General features: G+C 47.3%; 2 pseudogenes; both read right to left on the bottom strand.

The window, feature by feature from the left end:
- Positions 1-13,736: 13,736 nt before the first annotated feature.
- LOC109739990 (zinc finger protein 4-like) lies at positions 13,737-14,551 on the bottom strand (annotated as a pseudogene).
- A 75-nt stretch (positions 14,552-14,626) lies between these two features.
- LOC109739991 (F-box/kelch-repeat protein At5g42350-like) lies at positions 14,627-24,490 on the bottom strand (annotated as a pseudogene).
- Positions 24,491-25,502: the final 1,012 nt, after the last annotated feature.

The raw sequence follows: 25,502 nt of genomic DNA, 5'->3' as shown, positions 1-25,502 counted from the left end.
ACAAATCTAAGACAAAAAATTTGGGACAGAGGGAGTAGTTGAAAGTAATCTATAAGAAATCAGTGTCAACCTCTCGCATGTTTTGGTCAAAAGAGGAATTTAGAACCGTCATTTGGCACACTAAAATCACATGCAAGATCACCCAGAAAGTTGTACTACCAGTACTAGTATTGCGTGTTAGATAAAAAACACGATCAAGATCGAGAAAAGATCGTCAACAAGAGACACTACCTGGACTTGCTTAATGAGGGATCCCGGAGAGGGGGGCTTGGACAGGGCGATGGCTTTGAGCTTGTCTGCGGTAGTCTCGGCGGGGTGCTTGCGCTTCTCGTACCATGAGCCTCGACGGTTTTGGCCAGAGCCATAAACATCACGTCGGCCGGTGCTCCGGCGTCCATCCAAGAGAGGAAGCTGAGAGAGAAGAGTGAAAGGAGGAATGAGATGAGGGAGAAGCGAAGTGAGTGGGGGTTTTCTTCAAGAGAGGAAGCTGAGAGAGAAGAGTGAAATGATGGTTGCTTCGTCCGTCCAACTTACTGCTGGAAAGGAGGGGGTTTTGTGATTTGACGGCTCATTGGGCATTACTGCGGCGGTTCGATCGGGGTAGTCTACCGTCACTCTACTACGGAGTAATTTAGTGCAGGGCTGGTGGACCCAGGTGCTGGCTATCCCACACCTCGGCGAAAGTGAGTAATTTAGTGCATGGCTGGAGGAGGATCCGCACGGTAGAGTGTGTCCACTATTTTTTTGAAGAAAAAAATGATTACAACAAGCGTTTCCACTCTTACGACGGAGGAGTGCGAAACACGGCAGCCACTTGAACATACACAGTGCTCCTACTACTAGGCATGTGCAGTGGTTCATACGTCAGTACTACACAATCTTGTTGCTAGTGTAGTAAGATATGACGATAACAAATGATGTTGTGCGCATGTCAACTACTCCTATATGTAACATAGTACCGCTTTTTCGACTGTCCGGTCGAGAATGAAAGGTGAGATCAATGGTAACAGAACTAGGTCCACTGCGCACGGAGAGTACGGTGCTACAGTACTCCACGAAACATGAACCATATGAAGCACGAATAGTGTTAGGCAGGGTGTATGAAGGGTGCACGGGATGGGAGCAAAAGTTCCCTTCTCGACCCACTTTTGGGTGTTTGGCAGAGTGCATGAAGGGTGCATGAGTCCACACTAGTAGGTTGACAAAAATACACGAAGAGGAAACAACTATATTGAGATGAGAATGCAACCAAACACACCCACACGCTTTGTGCTACAGTGACTGATCTGCACCGTCTGAGTTTGATCCAACGGTCATGTTGCGCCGAGACATGGACATGCCCATGCAGAGCGCGCCTAAACACCACCGAATTCCCTCTGCTTCTCAAGGCGCACGACGTTGGTGATGCAGGGTGCAACTGCCCACAGAGCTCGCTCCCGGTCGACGCGAGCCAGCTCGTCAAAGACGGCGTCCAATGGCACGAATGGATTCCGGTGATGGAGCCCTGAAAGGATTCGCCCGGCAACGACGACGACAGCCCGCAACCCCTCCTTGTCCAGCTCAGCCCCCACCATCGCGCGGAGACGGCTCAGCTCCTTGGAGATATAGGTGAAGAAGGAGACCAGGTCAGGAAGCCGCAACTCGTTGAAGTCGACCGGGTGGTCGAACGGGTTTAGCCCGACGGCCGGCATCGTCGCGCTGGCACGACGGTAGGCATCGCGCAGCCGCAACACGTGCGTGGCAACTTAGTTCACCAAGTGGCTGAGGCGATCCTGGACCTCGTCACGATCGGCCTGCTCGCGCTCCAGCCGGCTCCCCTGATGGCCTATCGTATCTCCTGCTTTCTGCAGCAACGCCGCCGATGCCTCGAGCATCTTTGTGGTGGACGCCTGCCGCTTTTGAAGCTCCGTGAACTCCCGCACATAACGGAGGAGCATGGCACTCCTCTCCTCCTTGAGCTCACGGAGCTCCACGTCCTTGGCCCTGAGCTCCGCATCCTTGGCATAGAGCTCCTGTGTCAGGCACCTCACCTCGGACTCCGTGATCTGCTACGCCGCCATGGCACCAGGTAGAAGCAATGGGGAGAGGAAGCAAAGGGGGAGAAACGGCTGAAAGGCAATGCAATCTAAGGGAAGGCGGAGGGAGCGGGGAATCTTTTGGTTTTCACCACGATAAAACACCTGTCGACGACTTCTCACATCAGGGAGCAGTGGGTTTTTACAGGCGGAGTCATCGTGACTAATTGCTGCCGCGCCTGCTCCCGTCAATCAAAAAATTAAAAATCCTGCTGCACCCAAACATCAGAGCAACGCCGCGGTGGATATTTAAAAATTTACCTGCCGGCAAGTAGATAAAAAAAGGGGTGAAAAAACAAATGTGGCGGCGGCCTAGCTAATCGGTCGAACTAGCCCAAGTAGCTAGCCACCGTGCTTCACTGATGTACTCGGCGGGAAAGGTGGTCTTTCGTGATTTGACGACTCATTTACTTGCTTCGGCGCTACGGCCGAGGAGGACCCAGAAAACGCGCGGTAGGGCGTCCCACGTCAGGAAGAATATATGCGTGCACCACCCGGGAGGACCCCGAAACCGCGCGGTAGGGTGTGCCACGTCTCGGCACGGAGGAAAAATGTGCGTGTAAAAATATACTGTATCAGACGTAGTACCTATGGTTCGACCTCGGGACCCAGCCAGTCGGTCGAAAACACCCCACTAGCCACACAACTTCATCATGCAAACGTGGCACGGAGGATAGATGTGGTTAGCTCCGTCTCGACCAGCCACAACGTCTCTTGTTCTAGGCGATTCTTCTATTTTCCAAGCTTTTTTTAGTTGTAATAACACCACGGCAAGCTAGCGCCGCTCTTCGTGTGTGCCGTGCAAAGGTTAGACGATGGAGAGAAGAGAGATTGAGATCGCAGACCTGGGACCCACCAGTAAGTGAGACAACGGTCATGCACGTGTTGACGAGGCACTCCCTCTACTCTACTCAACGCAAGTACTGTATAAAATCAAGTTATGGGACAAAGCCAACAACCGTTCGTTTTTTCAGGCTATCAACTTACGCTTTGTAGTCCAGGTTGCCAGTTCGAATCTCGTCTTTCAGATTTGTTAGTTTTAGGTCCAAATTTGATTAATGACAAGTGGGACCCCCGTGTGTTGTTCTGATATTTCAGTGTAGGATGGTTTTTTTGAACAAACACTTTGCGCGGTTAGACAAGTAACGGCACGAGTTACACGTATTTTGCAAGTTTACGAACAAAAATGATAGCGACATAGAATATCACATCCACCTCGCAGCTTAGATACTATGGTGATACGAGTTTTTACACCGTTGGAAGTGAGATCCAATGGCTTGGGAGTAGTCTTTGTAATTATGCGCAATTTCCAAACTCCCCAAAGGTTTTTTTTGCAAATAAAACATGCAGGCCTCGTGTGTGCCGCTGCATCTTCGATCCAACGGCTCCCCGGTGCTCATATTAGGTGCTCCCCGTAGCTTAATTACCCGCTATGGTGATATGAGCATCTAGGTCGTATGATCAGTGATCCGATGGCACATGCATAGCACTTGTACTTTCTGCGCATTTCCCAAACTCTATTAGCCGTATATTGCAAAAACATTCAAACCTCCTACTGTGGGCCGTTAGATCTCAGTGAACTCGTATCACTATAGAATCTACGGTGCGGGAGCACCTCATACTCTTCCGTGCGAGAAAACATAAGGTGCTATCGCAGCTTGGATGCTACGGTGATACGAGCTTGGAGGTCGTTTGATCTGAGATCCAATGGCATCTGAGCAGTCTTTGTGCTTGTAAGCAGTGGCCGAACTCTTTTGGGGCTTTTTTGCAAAAAACCATTCGAACCACCGAGGAGGTGTTGGGTCACAAATCCAACACCTCTGAAGAGCTTGTATCACCAAAGCATCTAAGGTGTGGTAGCACATGATATTCTTACATACAGGAGAATATGATGTCCTCCTTCATCTTAGATGCTACGGTGATACGAGCTTCGAGGTCGTTGGATATGGGATCAAAGGGCATCTAAGTAGTTTTTGTACAAATTGTGTGCAATTCTCAAACTCATCAAGGTTTCCTGCAAAAGTATTAAGACACATCATGTGAGCTGCTATATCTCAGATCTACAAGCTCCAAGCAACTCGTATCGGCATATAGCATCTAAGGTATGGGGGCACATGATATTCTCCCGGGGAGGAGGGGTGGGGGGTGTACAACCAATCGGTGGTTGGGAGGGTGGGGACAAATATAATCTAAACAACCCTAAACAGAGCTCCACAATTTTATCTAAGGTTGAGGGGTTGACCTCCGACGATCATAGCTCCGCCTAAACACAACATTTGCATGTACTGTAGTACTAGACTTAATATTCATGTTTCAGTTTCATGTTCATTTTAAATATTGAACTGAGGACCATGGATGTCTTACATTTTACTCCCTTCGTTCCTAAATATTAGTCTTTTTAGAGGCTTCAAATGGACTGGCACATACGGATGTATATAGACATATTTTAGAGTCTAGATTCACTCATTTTGCTCCGTATGTAGTCACTTGTTGAACTCTCTAAAAGACTAATATTTAGGAATAGAAGGAGTATTTTAGAATTCGTGTCATACATGCATGGTTTGGAAAAATAGATGCACTATACTTATTGGATTGTTGTTGTGTTCGTGCGTGTGTGTCTCTGTGTGTGTGTGTGTGTGGCCATATGCTTGATAGATACAAATTTTTCTCACCTCCATATTGTTCATCTTTTAAATTTGAATTTGCATTGGAAAACTTACTAGGGATACCATGAAATGTGAAATCCACGTTGAGATCACTATATCACAAACTCACTCTAATTCAACAACTCGTCATAAATCAATTACCACGTTGAGATTAGTATTTGCAAGGAAAATACGGGTATTGTAATACACATAGATTTGTTCGGCAATTTAAAAGGTTCCTTTCGTATTCTCGAATGGTAGGACCCAACGGCGTACCAGCCAGACCTTGGCTCGTGTTGATCCTAAAAACAACCGGGCTCGTGTCCTTCGGTGGCGTGCGTGGTACGCACATTAGGCAACCCCAACCAGTCGAGCCTCAGCGTTTCAAGTCGAAATATCTGGCGGCCAGAATTCCAGCCCTAGGAAATTCCCCTCATGTCCCCGGTCCATAATGACTACCGATGAACAACGGAGGGATGCTTTAGTAACTAGACAACGTTACCTACCGTGCCGAGCACGGTTCAATTCCCTCGGTCGCCGCTCGTCAAGGTCACCCGTCAACTGCATTGCCTAGTACTACTACTACTACACCAGGATGAGCACAAAATTGAGCCCGTTTGTTCGTGCCTAGTACTTGAGTTAATATATCAGGCAATGCACTGGTACGGAGGGATTATCCTTTTACTCTGCATATATAACTTGTCTGAAGTCTAACTAAGCAAAATGTTTGACCAAATCCTTTCTTAAGAAATACAACAGGACAGATGTACGGCTTGAAAATTTATTGCATGATGCAGGTTATGATATTGTTTCAAATCCTGGATCTTAAATTTCAGAAAATCCAAAAGTGAGCATAAATTCTTGAAACTAAGCATGGTCACGTGATATGGCACAAATATTACTTCGTAAGTTTTTTCTTCAATTTAAGACAAGCTGCTTATGACAAGTTGCACAAATGAAGAGCCAAGGTATTTTGGAACAAAGACCTATCACGTTAAGGCGAACGCTTTCACTATTGAAACCGTGGGCGTTTACGTGCCGCCACGAGTCCCCGCTTCTCATCGGCAGGTGCCGTCCGAGCAAGCATGTGAGTCGACGGGAGGCGTGCGAGCAGACCGCTGCGCCGGCTGTCAGGGAGGCGTGCGAGCAGACCGCTGTGCAGGCTCACCGGGAGGCGAGCCCTTTGACCAGGCTCCGCCGCCCACCGTCGTCCCAACTGCTCCCACTTTTAATGTCGCCGGCGCCGCAGTTTAAAATCAACCCCGCACTACCCGGTATCGCTACAATCCTCTCTCTTCCTCTCCGATTCTCCTGTCGTCTACCTCCAACTAGCCTGACCTAAACGTACGCCATGCCGCATCACGATGGTCTGCCCTTAGTGTTCCAGTTTCCTGAGGAAGACACCCAGCCGGAGTCTCAAGAACATAAGGCGCTTTGGGACGAGCTTGAACTGGCCTTGCGGGAAGACGCTGCACCTGTCCCCGCTCCTGTTTCGGCTCCCGTCGCCCCGACTGCGCCAGTGCCCATCCCCGTGGCATTGATGGGCTGGGAGCCACACATTGTCACCGAGCTTGATCCCACGGGGTTCCACGAGGTCCCTGCCGACTTTCACGCGCCCGTGCACCTGCCAGCGCATGCGCCTGCGCGTGCACTGACGCGCACGCCCGTGCCGGTGCCCGTGCACCTGCCAGCGCATGCGCCTGCGTGTGCACTAACGTGCGCGCCCGTGCTGGTGCCCGTGCACACGAATGTCTCCGCCGCGCCGTTGACAGCGCCTGTCCCCGCGCGGGTGCTAGTGCCCCCCTCAGCGGCATGGATGGCCGCCATCGACCGCTTCCTTGCATCAACGCCCGTCGCCTCCTCCCGCCAGTTGACTCGCTCCAAAGTCCAGAACATTTTGGCCTTCCTTGAAGCTAGGCCAACGTCCAGGAGTACGCCAACAACGGCGCAAGACGCCGCCGTCGCCGTCGGTCAGTGGCCCGACGACACACAGAGCACGGCAGAGGAGCCGCTTCCCACCGCGAGACGCCGCCGCCGCCGCCGCCGCCGCGTAATCTAAATTTGCCATAAAAAACGTTCAGATTGCTATGCTTAAAATCCGAACGTTGATCATTTCCGTTTATTTTATATCGATCGTCGTATAATTTAAAGTCGGAGTTAGACTGAACGAAATGTATGGTTTGATCGATTGAATGTTCTACTAGAGCCGTATCAAATTAAATATAAAACTTCATCAAGCCACATGTATTCCTTATCATCCAACGACCTAGACTGCTTCAATGTCGAGTGCTCAACACGTTTAGCGTGCAGTTAATTTCATGCCAAAAATAGTGCTAATCACATGACAACACGCAAATAATATCCTAGTAGTTAATATCCGCATGCACTTAATATACTTCCAAATTAACGTGCATTGCACGTACACACTGACTAGTGCTGCTAGTACGTGAAACTGGTGCCGTGACTTGTGAACGCGTCCAGATATGGTCAACGGCAACATCGCCCCGCGAGTTCTTCCTGTTTGCTCGTGCGTCTAAACGCAGAAGGGGAGGAGAGAGAGAGCACACATGGAACCCACCAGTAAGTGAAGGCGAATAGTACTAAAAATAATATTACATGTTATCCATTAATTAGGCTGTGGTAATATAAAAACATTATGTGAACAAAGGGGGTACAACAAACATTGCTATTCTACGTATGTTGCCTATTGACGTGTGGCTTGAAGGCCCGGTCGCATGTTCGATCCTCGTCCTTTATTTTTTAATTTGTATATGGGTCCAAATTTGTTTCATAACATGTGGGCCCCTCGGTGTGTAGTTTGTAGCACTTCAATTTGTGGGTCAAAATTTGTTCCATTCCAAGTGGACTATTGGTGTGTAGTTTTGTAGCTTATTTATAATAATTAAAGAGAACAACATAGTTTTTTCAATAATACCATGGTGCGACGTTGAAGGCAAGAAAGGACGTGCGAGAGAGCGATGACCGAGCCAGAGGGAAATCAACTAGGGGAGTTGCTTGGGTTGCAACAATGTTTGGAGTAGTTGTGGGCCTAATGCTATGAAAATATAATCTAAACCGACTGGAATAAATGCCTACACAAATTAATCCAAGGTTGGAGGGCCCCTCGCAATGTAAATAGCTCCGGCTTTGCGAGGGATGGAGAGGTAGTAGCTTCAACGCGTGGAAGATACGGTGTGAGAAAGCGAGGTCAATCGACAGACATATAGATAGAGAGACAAAGTGAGTGTGGTCCGACATTCATTGAACAAATATATATGCTTTGGAGAGATATTGTCCGAGATTGAGCTTTTTGGCAAGGGTGAGGGCTGTAAGATAGAGCTTGAGAGATGATCCAGTCACAGACGTGTAGATATATTTTGTGCGTGGGAGGAAGCAAGGTCAACCGATCACATAGGGTCGCCGTGCGATCGAAAGAGTGAGACGGGTTGGAGAGAGTGACCTAGATAGACGACGTGCGTGAGAGAGTATACAATGTGAATAGGTCGAATTGGGCTCAAACATGGTGATATATCGTTTTTGTCCGAGAAAGAGCAAGGTCAATCGAGACATACGGAGAGGGAGAGAGAGATTGAGTGAGCGTGGCCCACCATGAGGTCGAAAGAGTGGCGGCGGCTTGGATGGACTGACCTAGATAGACAATCTGTGTGAGAGAGTATAGAGTGTGTCGATCGAGTCTCGGACAGGGAGATATATCATTTGTGTGTGAAAGAAAACGAGGTTAAACGAGACTCAGATAAAGAGAGCGAGATTGAGCGAGTGTGGCCCGCCGTGCGGAAGAAAGAGTGAGACAGTCTCGAGGGAGTGACCTAGATATACAACGTGCGTGCGTGCGCACGAGAGGTTGGGGGGGGGGCTAGATAGGCAATGCATTGATTTAGCGCGAGAGGGTGAGAGGGAGAGGGGGGGGGGGGAGAGAGAGCTCGGCATGGGGTGCAATGGCGGGTGTGTGAGGTAAATACATTTGGTAACAGAGTGGAAAAAGGGGTTGTGTAGTTGAGAGACTTAGATATCGAAACATGGAGAGAAAGAATGAACGTGTGTTGGAAACCGATAGCTTCCTAAGGTGGTTAGGAGAGGAAGATTGACCGATACAGGAAGTATGTAGCGTTTGTGCGGGGGGGGGGGGGGGCTAAAAACAACATTTGAATGTACATAGTACGAGACTTAATATCGATGTTTCAATTCGGTGTACACTGTAAGATTTTAACCGAGGACCAGGCATACGGGTAATTATTTCGAATTCGTGCCATACTAAGTTTCGAAAAGTTGACATTGACTCAGTTTGTTGTGCTGTTTTGTAGGTCATATGTTTGAATCCATCCAAAAGTTTTCTCACTACCATGGTGTTCATCATATACATATGAATTTGTATTAAAAATGTAGCGTGGATACAATGAAATGCGAAATCCACGTTAGAATTGGAGATCGCTACGTGACACACACTCTAATTCAAATAACTAACTACGTGACACACACTCTAATTCAAATAACTAATTATGTGACACACACTCTAATCCACGTTAGCGTGGGTACCGTTTCGATTTTTTTTCAAATAACTCCTCATTAATTAATTTATAGTACTCCCTCTGTTCACTTTTATAAGACCTTGAAGACATTTCAGACAATGTGCAAAACAGTTCATTTTAAGTTCTCTGAAACGACTTACAAAAGTGAACGGATGGACTATCTCGTTTCGAATGACTAATTATTGCAAGGAAAACACGGGCATGGTAATACATACAGATTCGTTTGCAAATGAAAGAAGATTCGTTTGCATTCTCAAATGTAGGCGCACCAGGTAGACCAGGGTCGTGTCGGGGTGGACGCTGCTTCGGTGCCTTAAAGGCAACTGCCTTTGGGTCACTGACATGTGGGCCAGCCACCTGTTGGGCCCACATGTCATGGACACAAAGGCAGGTGCCTTAAGGCACCGAAGCATAGTCCTGTCAGGGTGGTCGCGTGTGTCGGACGGACGCGTAGCACCCAGCCACCCACCCCCCTCCCCCCCAAAAAAGGACGACGGCAATATAAGTTCACGCTTCCACGTTTCGGATTGAAATATCTGGCGGCCCCAATTCCAGCCCTGGAAAATCTCTCTTCTCCACCGTCCCCTTCCGCGCCCAGATTGCTCAAATCCCTAATTCGCCGCCAACCCTCGAATCGCCCCTCATCTCGTCTCTTTCCCCACCGTTCCCCACCTCTGTGTCGGACGACAACGACGAAGACGACGGTCGCGCTTCACCACCGCACCGGAGCTACCTCATCTACGGCCTCGTCCACCGCACCGGGTGGTCCACCGACAACGTCGGCCGCCGCAACCGACGTGCCTCACAGACACCGAGTTCCACCCCATCAGGTGCGCTTCACCGACGTCGTCTCCCAGCTCACCGAGGCTACTTCACCGAGCACATCGTCGCACCTCCGCCCCCGAGGCCGTTGGGGCTTCACCAACGGTCTTGTCCACCGCATCATAGCGCTCCGCTACTACTCAAGATCTGCATCCGTGCGCGGCCAGCCGACGCCAGCGCATCACCCTCAACGGCTCTGAAGTGACCCGCACTCTAGCTAGGCGAGCATGCCCAAATGCTGGCCCGAACTAGGTATCCACACATCACTCCCTTGTGCACTGTTCCGACGATGTTTGGATATCCTTTCACTGCTCTCTTAGCTTACACGCCTATGCAACTCCGACTTTAACTCTTATTTCTTCTGGAGATATCATCTGAAACAAGCAAATCCATTTTTTGGCGAAGCATGACGGTGCTACGGGATCTGGTACACATCCTGCACACCCATATAACCTTGTAATTATCTGTCCTCTGGTACAACATCAAGGTCGATTCCTCTTATTTGATCAACCATTCGCCGTGTCAAAAATGCAGAGGGGGATGCAAGGAGCACAAGGCCTGCACATCCAAGCAAGTGGTAACATGGACTTGTACATGGAACATCCCAAGCGCAAGCAGAGCAGCAGTGAGCCTGTACAACGAGCTAGCGTAAGTCCCTGCATTTCATTTAATTCGTACTGGCATTCGTGTATGATTTGTGTGCAGTGTCTGATCCACGAATTCAAGTTACCAGGGGCGAACATTTAACTTAAAAAATACGAAGGCACTTGCACTCCGGAAATCAACATAACTTGAGAAATGTGAAGCTACATGCACTTTGAAAACCAGCTAATGATCCAAAGTAGTTCAGATTATAAACACTAAATGATGCAAGCACCAAAAAACACAAAATGCAACATGGTGTACAAGGACTACAAACATGGTCTGTACCTGCTTGAATTATTCGTTCTCTGGCTGAGAATATTGAAGTGTAATTGCACGTATAACTATTGCGCAAACTGCATATCAATATATCTATCCTGCACAAGTATGCAATAGTTTCAAACAACAGATTAGAAAAGTATTTATGCTATATATGTTTTCATGATACGGGGACTTTCTGGTAGATGGCCTCGACGTTTCCTCAAGCTATGAAAATGCACTATAATTTACTTGTCATCAATGCCTGCAAATCTCTGTCTCTCTCAACATAGTAGATCATCATTAGACACTAAATCCTTCAATGAGCTTGCAAAATGCTTGCATTAGATCATCCCTCATTAGACACTATATGTTCATCACCAGGAGCATGTAAAAATGTTTGCATCAAATCCTTCATTAGCAGTCTGTTCATTAGACACTTCAGGCTCAAGAACAACATGAGCTTGTATGTTTGCACCGGAAACTTGATTAGATACATCAGATTCAGTCAGTTCAGTATTGATTGGGGGAGTTATAAAATAAGTAGAAATTGGTTTCATTTTCTCATAGATCCCCTACATACAAGCAGTTTTACAACACCATCAGGTTTAACTATTGGCCAGAAATTGAAGAGTTGAATTAGATATAATCAGGGATGTGATGTACCTGCTCGTTGCGCATGCTACTCTTGCAAGCTGCGACTGTCCGTTTGCGCAAGCTCGATGCCATGCCCGTGCTGCCGTCGCTGCCTCCCACGCAGGCTACACCCAGGGTTGGATCTTCATCTTCTTGTCCTTCCGTTCGCTTGAAGCCCGGCGACCGCCCTCCAACGAGGGCGCGAGGAAGTGCTGTGTCGGTCTGTCCAGCGGCGGCTAGGTTAAGAGCAAACCAGACTGGAGGCTGGAGCGAATGAATTGGGATTTTTCCTGCTGTCGATCGATATGGGAGGCGCTCGTTTGGGCCGCGATCCTGCTATAGGGCCTGCCTTGCACTTATGTTATTGGCCCATCCAAATTGAAACATTTTTCTTCATTTTTTACATTGCCTGCTCGTGCGTTGGGACGAACAAAACTAGCATGGGCCAACCTGGACGACTCAAACTAGGTGCACACTTTCCAGCCACCTGAGGCGGCCGCCCATACCAGCCCCTATGGTGGCGTCGCCCCTTTTTGCGTGTATGATTGGATAGTGAAAAATATTCCAGTGGCGCTTTTGATTTACCCACAGAATGGTTGAATTGCTTGTTTCTATGAAGTGAGTTCGCCAATAATGTGAAGGATGCCAGTCTTTTCATCCTATTGTAGATTGCTTAGATCTCGATATGCCAAAAGTAATCGCATGAAATATACAGTAAAAGTCAGTGTGATGTGTTTGGCTACAACTAGTCTGACTACACGTCCTCATATAACATATCAAGGACGCACCATCTTACCAGATTAACCATTCGACTTACCCATGCAGTGTGGGAAGAAGGAAGTATTGGGACTGCGTATCCAAGCAATTGATGCCATGGACTCCTTCGTACAACCTTGTAAGCAAAAAAGAAGTTGCAGTGTGCCTGTACAAAGAACTAGCATAAGTTCAGTTACCTGCTTCTCGGAATTTTAGTTAGCCACTTATTGCAAAATTGTTCAATTACGTTGCTTGGCTTAATTTAGTTTGCTACTGATTACATAATGGCACAGCCTGTTAATCATATTGTAGACTGCGCCTATCTATGTGTTTGATACTTACTGTTAAGAATTACCTGTTTGCCTTAACTTAAATATCTACTTGTTTGTTTAACTGCTTTGCTGCTGCAACAGCAGGTTACAATGATGTTAATAACTACTTTTCAGCATCCAATTGAAACTCTTTAATTCCTTGTTTGTTTAACTGGTTTGCTGTTATAACTCCCAGTTGAGATGTTTTGCTAACTTCAACTTTTCTGAATCCAATCGGAACTTTAATGGCAAAATAGGTTAGCCCAAGATCAAAGAGCGAGGTCCCCATGGACGTTGCATCATCCCACAGCAGTGGCACCGGCCCAATCGTGCATTATGAATTGCCAACTGCTGATGCTCTAGAGGCTAAACTAGTGGTAGAAAGATATTCTACTTCTGCACTTAGATATGAAGTTGACATGTTGAGGAAGCAAACAGCACAATCACAAGCAGTACTCAAGACAACCATTAAATATTTGGTGGATTTCAAAACGAAGCAAGCTGAGACTGGCCAGATTGTTAAGGTCCTGAAGGAAAAAAGGAAATTAAATTCCTACTTGGTAAATCATAGGTGAAATGTTCTTTCCATAGTTGAATAACCTTTGTGTTGTCTGTTCATGTAATCAATCAAACCATTTGTTTTAGAGATAACGTAATAATTGTTTTTTTGTTTTTTGGTTTGTAATTTTATTTGAGCACAAGTCTGTATTAATTGATAAGACTCGGAGACATTTCATTTGGATTGCTGTGCCAGACCTACAAATATGCCAATCGGGCTGAATGTGCATTCAACAATAGTAGTAGTATAGATGGACCATAAGTGGCACGCATCGGAAAGGGCCAAGATGCTGGCTAAAAAAGGAGGTAATAGCACCGCAGGTCCTTGAACTTGTCTTGCATGTGATACTTTGGTCCTAAAACTAGCAAAAGCTAACTATTTAGTCCTCGAACTTATCCTAAAGGTGCAAATTTGGTCCTGGATGAATCAGATGCAGCCATGTGGAGCCAGCTCGGCCGAGCCGGTCAGCGCCGTGCATTTTGCATTTAGCCCCTGCCTTCTGTTGATTTCAACCCGCAGTATACCTCGTGGCTGTCAAAGGATATCACCTGAAGTGTCAGGTCAGGCTCCTCGTCGGCTTGCCGCTGTTGCCCAAGCCCCAGGTTGTGGCCGGAGTGGAGGAGAGGGAGCACGCTGGTGGTGGCCTGAAGCTGTCGGGGCACCCGAAGCTGACCTCCTCGTCGCCACCCATGAGGAACGGCATCGGGCCCAGCAACGCCCGCGCGCGCGCCGGCGCAGCAAGGGAGGCGTCTTCCTTGCTGCCGCTCCGTCTGTGCCGCCGCAGGGTGCACCGGCGCGTGCGCCTTGATGCCGATGGGGTACAGCACGAGCGAGCCATAGAGCTGGAGGGAGGCCACATCGGCGTAGCCGTAGGGGTAGGCCTCGAGTTGGTGCACCGCACGCCGGCCAGCGTGCGCTCCTGCCGGTGCGTGTTCTGGTGCCCGCCCAGCGCCTGCGAGCTGAAGAACTTCCCCTGGAAGTAGTTGCACGTGAACACCCGCCGCCGGTCCTGTCGGTGGTGCTCGATTTTGCAGTTGTGGTGTCGGCGGCGGTGACGGTGAGCGACAGGTGGAGGGCAAGCTTGGGGCGGGAGGAGGTGTTGGATGCCTCGTTGTTAGACGCTGCCTGGCTGCTGATGTCGGACAGTTGATCCTCACGCACCTCTTGGACGCTGCTGCTCTTCGTCTCTGAAGTCTGAACAATCTCTCTCTCTTCAAATCATATTGAACAAACTCAGCATGAACAATCACAGCAGGCAATGCAATGCAATGGAATGGAATGGCTTTACCGAGCTGCACATCAATCAGCAGCTCATGGCAACAAACAAATCATCAGTGTAAGTGGAAAAGAAAAACAGAGTACACATCGGCGATCTTCAAAGAAGCAGCACGGCCAAGGATTTCAGCCGGCAGGACATGGCGTCGGCCATGGCGGCCGCGTTCTCCCGGCGATGCAGCTCCAGCTCTGCTCGCTGCCCGAGACCCGGCAAGCCGTCGCAAAGTCAAGGATCTTGCCGAAGATTCTGAACATCTCTACAAGTTGATCCTGTCCTGGCCGGTGGCAAACACTGTTGGAATCCATGGGTGCGTCCGGGTGCGCGGACGCCTCGGTCCACTGGAGTAGTGGTGTCGAGCCGAGGTTCATCTCGAACACCTTCCGCACCACCTTGTCCCTTCTATTCGCCGGGTCACACCACGAGACGCAGAGCATGAACATGGACGCGCAGCAGACCAGCACCGGCGTGTAGTCTCGGAGCCATGGCGGCGGCCGGGACGTCTGGACGACGGACCATGAGCCGGCGTCGAGATGGTAGGCGACGAGCGTGTCGGACTCGCAGTAGACGTAGAACGTGTCACTGCAGACGTCGCCGGAGCATGCCAGGCCGACGTCGGTGGGGAACCAGGCGATCTCGACCCATTTGTCGGTCATCGGATTGTATATCTCGCCGGCCACGAGGGGCTCGTCCCATGGCCCTCGGCCACCCACAGCGATAAGAGCTTGCCTTGCCTGAGCTGGATGTTTCTCTTGCTTGGCAACCTTGCCGTGACCGTGAGCTGGGCCAGTGGAATCGGTGTCCTCATTCAGTACATCCCTGAGACGGAGCCACCAGAGTGAGAGCCCATGCGGGTCCTCGTACACGGCGGAGGTGCCACCCAGCCGGAACTTGCCGCCGGTGTTGGCGCGCCGGATATGCTTCTCGACGCGGGCGTGCACAAAGCTGCGACTGGTGGACATCTCAAACACCCCCAGCACCGGTCGTGACCGGGCCGGTCGCGCCGATGAGGGGGCTGGACACAATGACTACCTTCTACGTCTTGGTCTTGACAGAGCCGGCGCTCGACCCCTCGGAGCGGCCGTCGACAACGTAGAGCTCGTCCCCGACGCCCACGACGGAGAACAAGAACCTACCTTTGAGCGGGGCCGCCCCGACCCGGCGCCACCGGTGCGCGTCGAGCGCGTGCACGGCCGTGGCGGCGGACGCACCCCAGCCATCGTTCGCCTCGATCCCCGAACAGGAACAGCCAGGGCGTCGTGGCCGCGCGCGGCCCCTCTGGGTGCAGGCAAGGAGCCAGGCCAGCGGTTTATTTGACAAAACATTAGGGGGGTATCTGCAAAATGGCTAGCGATGACTGGAACGGTCCGGCTGGCTCCACTTGGCTGCTCCTGATTGGCCCAGGACTAAACATGCACATCTGAGACAAGTTCGAGGACTACATAGTTAGCTTTTACAAGTTTAAGGACCAAAGTATCACATGCAAGACAAGTTCATGGACCTGCCGTGCTATTACCTCCTAAAAAAGGATGCTGTTGTAGCCAAAATAAAGTACAGCGGCCTGGCTTATGTATGTTAGTTGATATTATTGATCCATATACTCTATAAGTGTTTATATGTCTATTAGTTCTATACATTCTTGGTTGATTGACTCGGTATTTGAATCTTGATACATCGCTTGTGTACATATCTAAATGGGAGTACACATTATGCTGCGTGTGACATTTGAGTTGGACATGAAGTGTTCCAAATATTCGAATTCACCTTAAACTGGATTCTAGTTTCTGAATTTGAGTATCGGCATTTGTAAACCATATTCATATATGACAGTGGAATACATCTTTGTCGTCCTTTTGAAGATATATAAAAACACATAGAATGATTTATAAAGATTCATATAGGAATACAAAATGGATTCGAATTTAGTTGCCAGGGTAAACGTGGATGCTTATTGTCCCAAAATTCCAAAGAAGCAGCAAAATGTCCACTCCCACGTCGGCTGCCCGAAGCCAAGTGTTTGGGAGATGGAAATTACTGTCTACCCATTACACGGACAATCCATCGGCCCGATTTCCACTGCTCTAAATAGGGGTAGGTTAGTAACTTCAATTAGACGTGACACGACCGCCTCTGAGCCCATTCCGACACGGTGGGAGTCAAACATGGGCGGCAAAACTCATTTGATTCAAGCTCGTCCGAAAGACCTCTGTTTCTCCCTCCATTCCCCATTCATACACGGTGGGTGGCAAAACAAACTCGACTCGGCCGAAATCGATGTAGGCAAATATTTTCAATAGGGGCAGGTTTGTAACTTCACTCAGACGTGACACAACCGCCCTACCTGTCAGCCCTGTTCATACACCATCAATAGGGGCAGGTTTGTAACTTCACTCAGACGTGACACAACCGCCCTACCTGCCAGCCCCGTTCATACACCGTGGGCGCCAACCATGGGCGCCAACACCCTCTCCTCGCCCGAAATCGCTCTGGGCAAATATTGGCGAGATGCGAGATTACCGTCCTATCCCCAACCGACGAGACGTCCAAATTTTAAACGGGGGCTAAGTTCGTAACTTTCCCATATTTCAGACAGGAGCGTCCCAAAAACATGGTTCCCCGTACCTCCCCTCCATTTTCCCATTCATACACCGTCCACGCTAGAACACCCCATCCCCACACCAGCCTCCATCCGCCACCCCATCCATCGCCGCCGTCCTCCACCACATCCATCGCCACCGTCCTCCACCATGCCGGAGCGCCTACCAAGACCGCGTCGTCCACTGCTAGAGATGGACGTTTCTCATCCACGGCGACAGAACAATAGCCTTGCATCGCGTCCTCTCGCTTCATTGGCGCCGTCGTCCTCTTTGCCGGGGCCGCTCACACGACCTTCTCTTCCACCGCAACGGGACTTATCCCCCGATGCACCCGTCTACCGTCGCAGATCTGCTTCAACGCCACCGACAGCCATCGCACCCCCGATGCCTACACGGCGCCGCAAGAGAGGTGGTACTTCATATCTCCTCAATTTTTTGATCTCAACCAAAAAATAGATCTTAACTTGGTTACTCTACTTTCTTTTCAGCTCTTAGAATTTAGTTCTTAGTTCGAAGCAAACAATGGATGCTAAATATCATTTCTCCGGTTTGCAGCTTCAAATCTGCCATGGCACAGCCATAATACGGCTTAATTGATCATGCTTAGGGTTTAATTGATCATGTTGGTTCTGTGGTGGTTTCTTTAATAGAAATCGGAGGGGAAACCCTCTTTTGCTAAAAAAATATGCTTAGAGTTTCCCCCTTTTATGATCACTATACGATCAGAATACGTGCTTCGTGTCATAATAACACTGCTCCACCCATCAAGCTAAACAAGCTTAGTTGTTCAAATACGAATATGATATTATTAAAACAGAGTTGTTTAATTGGTCAGCTAAATGTTCCTAAATTAGTTTTGAAAATGCATGTTCGCCGCTCGGGTGTGTATCTCTACAGGGTGCCCACGGTGGGCCGGCCCACCCTAGGATTTTGGGTCGTCCCAGGCCCCGATTCCCCTCTGTTCTGCTGCGCGCTTCCGATCTCTACTCGCCCCCAGCCTCCTGCCTCGCCGGCGACTTGCCGTCCCCGGATGACATGACTCTAGGAGGAGACGCTGGACTAACAGGAGGCCAGGAGCCGCTCGCCCAACAGCGTCACCGCTGCCCGGGCGCGGCGCCGTGCCTACCTTCCCAGTCCGTTCAGGGCTCAGGCGTGCAGCACCCACCAAGCCAACCCGATTTATCCTGAGATACGTCCTCAACACTCAGCAGCCACTCCTCATCACCCATTTTCTAATTGATTCATTACTCATTAGGCAGGACTATCATTAGGGTTTGTTGTGTGCTCAGTGCTACCTACACTTAATGGTTCAGATGTATTTCGGTAATCTTTAGTACCTCTAAAGTTCACAGGGTTTTCAAAATCCCGGCCCTCGGAACAAAAACTAGTCATTTTGGATTGTTGGTCGTAGTGACATTGACCCAGATTACTACTGCAAGCCAGGTTTGTTGACAATTTTACTTGTCTTTCTTACTCATTCGATATAATATCCAATTATTCACGTCGATTAGTTGCAAACAATAAGTGCTAGACAAACTTCTTCATTCAGATTTTGGACGGTCTCTTACTGCAGTTACAATTCTGCATACTTGTCCTAGTAAGCTCACAAGTAAATGATTGATTCACTACATCTATGCTTGCCTTGTCATATTTGTTGTCAATATTCTTTTAGGGTGGACCACCCTGTTTCTAAATACTGGAACCGTAGACATGAGTGAATAGTATTTCTCTATGTGATCTCTGTGGGTAAAGAACACTGCATTGTATAGAAAGAAAGTGTCATTTCCAGCTTTTACATAGGTTTCGATCTTTTACATGGAATACAATCTGCCTGCTTGCTTTGTGTCGCACTACCAACACTCCACCCTTGAAGCTAAACATTACGCCACTCATAATTGCTTAGTTTATTTGTTCAAATACGAATTTCATATGATTCTAATGTTCCTACTTCAGTTTTGAAATGTGTGCCTGCCTGTTATAGAGACATAAGGGGTTTGTATTTCTGTGTGTGGTCTGGTCAGCACGGTTGGGGAGGTGAACTTTGCATATGCAGGGGTTTATAGGGAGACACTCTTCGAGTTGAATCCGCAATGCATTCCATAGATAATCTGACTACTTTTTATGTTTTCATGAATCTCAGATTCTGAACAACATCATAATGATTATGAGCTTGCGCGCATGAAAAGAATAAAGCAGAACAATGCCATGGCTGTCAAACTTGGCATTAAGGGACTGAAATCAAGTCGGGATGCAATGCAATGCAAACGCTCTCCACCTACAGATTCATGCTCAGAATATGATCCTAACAGTGATTCTGAGCTAGAGGGAGACCTAAGTCAATGTAGCTCCCTAGTGGAGGAGTCAGAGGAAGATGCCCTATCTTAGTCACCCATCAAGGTACTTGCTCTAACCTTCCAAGGTTACATTGCTCGCACATATCTTGCAACTAATGCTTTGCATTGCTTCTACTTTGTTGAACTGCCATTAGCTTAGTTTACACATCGTGTATGTGAATACGCCCTGCCTATCCATTTTCAGTACATATTCCATCTGTCATCATACCATATTTATCCATTCAAATGCTGTTCTTGTGTATCAGACGTTCAAAAGGAAGAGGGCGATTGCTGATCGTGGAGGAGCACAAGAAAAGTATTTGGAAAAGGTAGTGGCACCTGATAAATCAAATAGCCCATTAGGTGTAGTTGCAATATCACCTGACCCACAAAATACCCCAACTCTAGCAGACTCTAGCCCTACTACACTGGTCATTTCTGATGCCCCAACTCAGCAGACCCCAACTGCAGCAAACAGTATGATTATGCCAGTTGACATAGCACCAGCTGTACGGCGCAAAACCCCCATTCCAGCAAAGAGTACACCAAATCCAGTTGCCAAATCCCTTTTTGAACCAGAGAGAGCCCCAATTGCAGCAAATAGGACCCCTGTTCCATTTCTTCCCAGTTTAGAAGGCGAAGCTTATGTTGTTGTCAGGAACTTTGTGCGCATCTTTCCTTCATGGAAAGATTATACCACAGACACAGAACAATTTCCAGTCTTCCTTCGCAACTTACGCGTAAGTAATGTACTAATGTTATTCATGGTCATTACTGCATATGTTTCTGCTGACAGAAGACACAAGATTTCATTCTTTTAAATAGGCGAGGAGCAAACTGGATTGTGATGACGAGCAAGGGTTGGTTGCGCTCTTCAAGCACTCGTTGATGAAGTATCGTTCCTACCTGAGGCAAGCGCACTTCGATGGCAAGCCTCTGAACGAAATTTCTGTAAAGTCTCTGGTGGTACATTTATCCGACAGTGACTGAAATAATCTTGTTACACATTGGTCTCGGCTGCAGCGTAAGGTACTGTCTATGATATCACATCACAATTTGAACTACATTTCTGCATTTGCCTTAATGTCTCACTTGTACGAAAACTGTTAGCAGAAGAACATTCGTTCTCAAGGGACCACAGAATCTCGCAACTATACTGCACACTGCATTGCTCTTGTGAGTACCTCTTGCCCTGTATGACCATACTTACTTTCATAGCTGCTTGATTATGTAGCATCACTGCACATGTTAGCCTCGTAATCGTCCATTTGGTGGACATTATAAGATCCGTATGGACTCTTACATAAATTTAGAATCAACCCAATGCTTTTGAAGAGGTTTAGCTCTGCAGTCCTCTTGTAAGGACTGAACGTGGTCTATCACTGTACTTACATTAACAGCTACTCCCTCCGTCCCATAATATAAGAACGTTTTGTACAGTACACCAGTGTTCAAAACACTCTTGTATTATGGGAAGAGGGATTGGTTCATTTTGTAGCATTCTGCATCTTATCTCCCTCGCCCACCATTTACTAAAAAAGATCAGATCTATATTTAATCTTACCAACAAGTAGAATACACAGACAATGCCAGTGCAGAAATGTAGCCCATTGCTCTTGTCAGTACATTTTGTCCTGTAACGCTTGTACTTCCAGGGATTGGTAGTTGATTATGTAGCATCAATCTGCATCTTATCTTCATTATCCTCTATCCCTTCCAGTATTATCATATCTATAATTACTCTCTACAAAATGTAGAGTACATGCAATGCTTATGAAGAAGATTCTGTGCTGAAATTCTTGAGTTATCCTTCCCTTGACATGGAGAAGGGCATTATAAAGCTGGTGTTAACTGTTAATGTAAGTCAGTCCTTCTAAAGCCTTTATCCTCAACTGCTGTTTAATTTGCTCATACTCCCTATCGTTTACTGCTGTTTAGTTTGCTGTTTCTACCAAAATGTATGTTCGTAAGAACCGTAAGTTCTAAGTTTTACTTGTAAAACCAAATTCCTTATTCATACAATGCACATTACTTAATACTCCCTATATGTATGCTTGTTTTTGTGGATCTATAATCCAGTGTGTGGTGAAGCAGCCCACGTTTGCACCTTGTCATCTCCTGTTTTATCTTACTGATGTGGCTGATGATATGAACAACATGCCATGCACATTATCCAAAATAGATACAATGATTTTCTTTGCCCTTCATCTATGCTTGTTATGTTGACATGGTAATCCAGTAGTGTGGTGAAGCTCCCCGCATTATGAACAATGCCAAATTATGCTATTGATATTTTGAACTTACTCTTTATTTTCTAATTTGAAATTGGATAGAATTGACAGAACAGTTATCATCTTTGTTTATACACGTGCAAAACCTGTCATCTCTCTGCTTTGTTTCATGGTGATATGCCTGATGGCATGCACAAGTCTGCTGAAGGCTGTGAGACAAACCCAACATATATTGCAGCAAAGAAGGCAAAACTTCTTGAAGATAGCGAGACAACCCCAAAGTCTTGTCTTGATGCAGTGTTCAAGTTACTTGAGACTAACAGCCAGACAAGCTCACAGAATTCGTTGTCTGAATCAGTTCGACTTCTTCAGTCCCAAGCTCTAGCAGAAAGGCATTCTGCAACTCAACTTCGACTTGAAGTCCTATCTCTAAGAAAGATTGCGGAGAACACCAATGAGAACCTCATCGCTAAACAGCTACACCTGGAAGCTATGACCGACATGCTAGGCCGGTCTCACAGCCTTGCTCAGCAGCTTGCGCAGCAGTTCCCCCGCAAGGCTAACCTTTCTTGAACTGTCTTGGAAGTGGTCTCGGTTCAGTATTATTTTGTTACGCTGCAATGGTGCCCAGTTTTTGTAATCTGCTTCTTCGTTGCGCTTTATGATCACTGGTGGCGAACTTCGATGCCCAGTGGATGTAATATACCTTAGATCCTTTATTGTATAGTGTAGGTTTATTCTTAGTTACTATGCCGTAATTTCTTTATTGTATAGAGTAGGTTTGTTCTTAATTCCTACTAGTTACTGCCATCATTCGCTATCTGAAAAAAAAATAGATGTAGTCGACCGGACCGAAACATTCGACTCTAACGGGCCAGGTTTTTAGCGGGCCACAATTGGGCCGGCCTGCGTCTTTCTTGGGCCCGAATGATTGTGGACTTCACACATTGCGCCAGGCCCAAACTTACACCGGCCTATATTTTAGTTGGGCCTTTTGTTGACCCAGCGCTTAGTTTGGCCCAGGTAGTGTTGGGCCATTAACAGGCTGAATATTGTACTGGCTTGTTACGGCCGAGATGAAACCACGGGCCTTTAGTAGGCCAAAATGCATGTTGGGCCTCAATTTTCACTAGTCGTCGACGGGCCTTCAGCAGGCCGAAATGTAGACCGGGCCGTTTTCGGCCCAGTTAGCTGACGGGTCGTTACCAGGCCGAAACATATCTCGGGCCTTAGTTGGCCACTGATATCATGGGCCTTTAAGAGGTCGAAAGCTTAGCACAGGCATCAAGGGGCCGAATTACGCGACATGCCTTTAACAGGCCCAAAGTCACATTGGGCTTAACTGTTGCCACCTTTAGCATGGGCCATTAGTGGGCCCGATGTCCCGTCGGACCATATATGGCCCATGGGCAGCACGGGCCATTCCCAGGCCGAAAGTCACACCGGGCTGAAATGGGCCCATGTCTACATCAGGCCTCTAACAGGCCGAAAGTCACTGGGCTGTAGTTGGGCCCAAATATTCGGCGAACAATTAACGGGCCAGATCTGGCTCCGGGCCAGAAATGGGCCCAAATATTGGGCGAACAATTAATGGGCCAGATCTGGCTTCGGGCCGTAAATGGGCCTTTATTAAGCAGGCCGTTATTGGGCTGGCCCACTAGTACCTGATTAAGTTCTACGGACCTTTGACTGGGCCGGCCTTTTTAACCTATATGGGCCTCTATTGGGCCCAGCCACGTGTCGACGTATCATAGGCATGTCTCCTCCAATGGACGGGCGACATCTGGCCCACTAACGAGCTGACAGGTATTCCCTTCGGCCAATCAGAATTTTACACGTGGAAATTTCCCATTGGTCAGGGCTGTTAACGGGTTATCGGATCCAAAATCTGACCCGGTAGCTTAACGGCGTTCCGTTACGGTGGATGCCACGTGTCGGTCACCCTTAACGAAAGCACTTCTGTGACGCGTGATTTATCGTCATGGAAGTGGACACTTCTGTGATGATAATTTTGGCAATGTCATGGAACACTTCTACGACAGCACATGTATGACTATCTTGATTCTGTCATAAATTTGTCATGGATGTACATGCATGACAGAAAACGCGACCTACTGTGACAAACACGTATCATCACGGAAGTGTATTTTTTTTGTAGTGTAAGAATTGACCTCCTTCAGTATCTTTTCATTTATATGATGAGGCTAAGGAAATGTCATTACGTGATTTTTGCGCGGTTTGTAGAATACCATTTGAGGGTAGCTTAGATGAACCACATCGTACAGAAGTGGATGGCTTTGTTAATACCATTACTGTAGGGGATCCGAAGAAGGGTTCCGATGCGAGAATCACTAGCATACATTTTCTAGTTTTACACTACTTTGCCATATTTGCTAGTCGATGCTTAATTGGTCATGGAAATAGTGGAAACTTCAGTGTTCCTGATATCATTATTCTTTTCCATGACTTGTTTGGTGATAACAGTTTTAGTATGGGTGCCGTTATTGCTAAAAGGCTGAGCCTGGACCGTACAAAGGGCCCCATTTTTGGAGGTATCTATGTTGCACGCCTTGCTAGACATTTTGAGATACCTATTAGCCATTATGAGAAAGATGAAACATTGCTGCCCTCTACCTTTTTAGATTACAGAAGCATGGTAGCACATGAGTTTATTGTTAACAACGAGGACAAGATGCTTCTGTATAACCTGAGATTTAGTAAGAAACACAATGAGATTATTATCCTGCCTACGCCTTCTTTGTTTGATTTAACTACAGGTCATTACCTCATCTTACCGTCGGCCATGTATGCACATCGAGGCCAGACATCCGCTCCAGAGCCTGAGCCGGAACCTCCACTGGACCCTTATTGTCCATCCTGTTATCAGTGGGATCCGGAGGAGATCGCTAGTCAGTGGCAATACGATGACACTCCTCATTACACCGGGGAGAGTAGCCGCGATCCATGGGCAAAGACCAACTTAGGCCAAAAGCCTAAGCTTGGGGGAGTATGTATTTCTCACTGACTTTACATTCATGTTCACACACTATTCTAGTTGTCGGTGCTCATACTCTTTCATTGTATTATCCATGCTAGTTTAATTTCTTGTTCTAGTTTTCTTCTTGTGTGTTTGATAAACTATGGAAAAACCAAAAAAATTAGTTAGTTTAATTTCAATGCTTGTAGAATTAAAATGAAAAACCAAAAAGATTTCTTGTTCTTCTTTTACTTGTTGGGAGCTTTCCCGTGTAAATAGTTTTATTTCTTTTTCGTTTCTTTTGGGGGTCGAGAGTAGAAGACCATACTGAAAATGTTTAGTGGCTCTTATATGCATGATTGTTGATTTAACTTAGAGCCCATATTACTTTGTCTTCTCTCTTGAATTGAATGCTTGCAGATTCCAGCTTAGTCCAATGCACGCGCACTATTATTATTATACACACCGTTCGGTCGTGCAAGTGAAAGGCAATAATGACGATATATGATGGACTGATTGAGATGAGAAAAGCTGGTATGAACTCGACCTCTTTTGTTTTTGTAAATATGATGAGTTAATCGTTCCTGATTCAGCTCATTATGAATAAACATGTTTGCAATAACATTTAGAGATTATAGTTGCTTATGCCATGCTTAATTAGCTATGAGTTATAATGGTTTACCTTGCATGCCAACATGCTATTAAAATAGTTGTGATGTGGTATGATGGGATGGTATCCTCCTTTGAATAAATTGAGTGACTCGACTTGGCACATGTTCACGCATGTAGTTGAAAACAAATCAACATAGCCTTCATGATATTTATGTTCATGGTAGATTA

This window comes from Aegilops tauschii, chromosome 2, assembly GCF_002575655.3.
Source record: "Aegilops tauschii subsp. strangulata cultivar AL8/78 chromosome 2, Aet v6.0, whole genome shotgun sequence".
Classification (NCBI taxonomy): domain Eukaryota; kingdom Viridiplantae; phylum Streptophyta; class Magnoliopsida; order Poales; family Poaceae; genus Aegilops; species Aegilops tauschii.
Note: the sequence above shows the minus strand (reverse complement) of the source record. Positions and strands in the feature narration are given on the sequence as shown.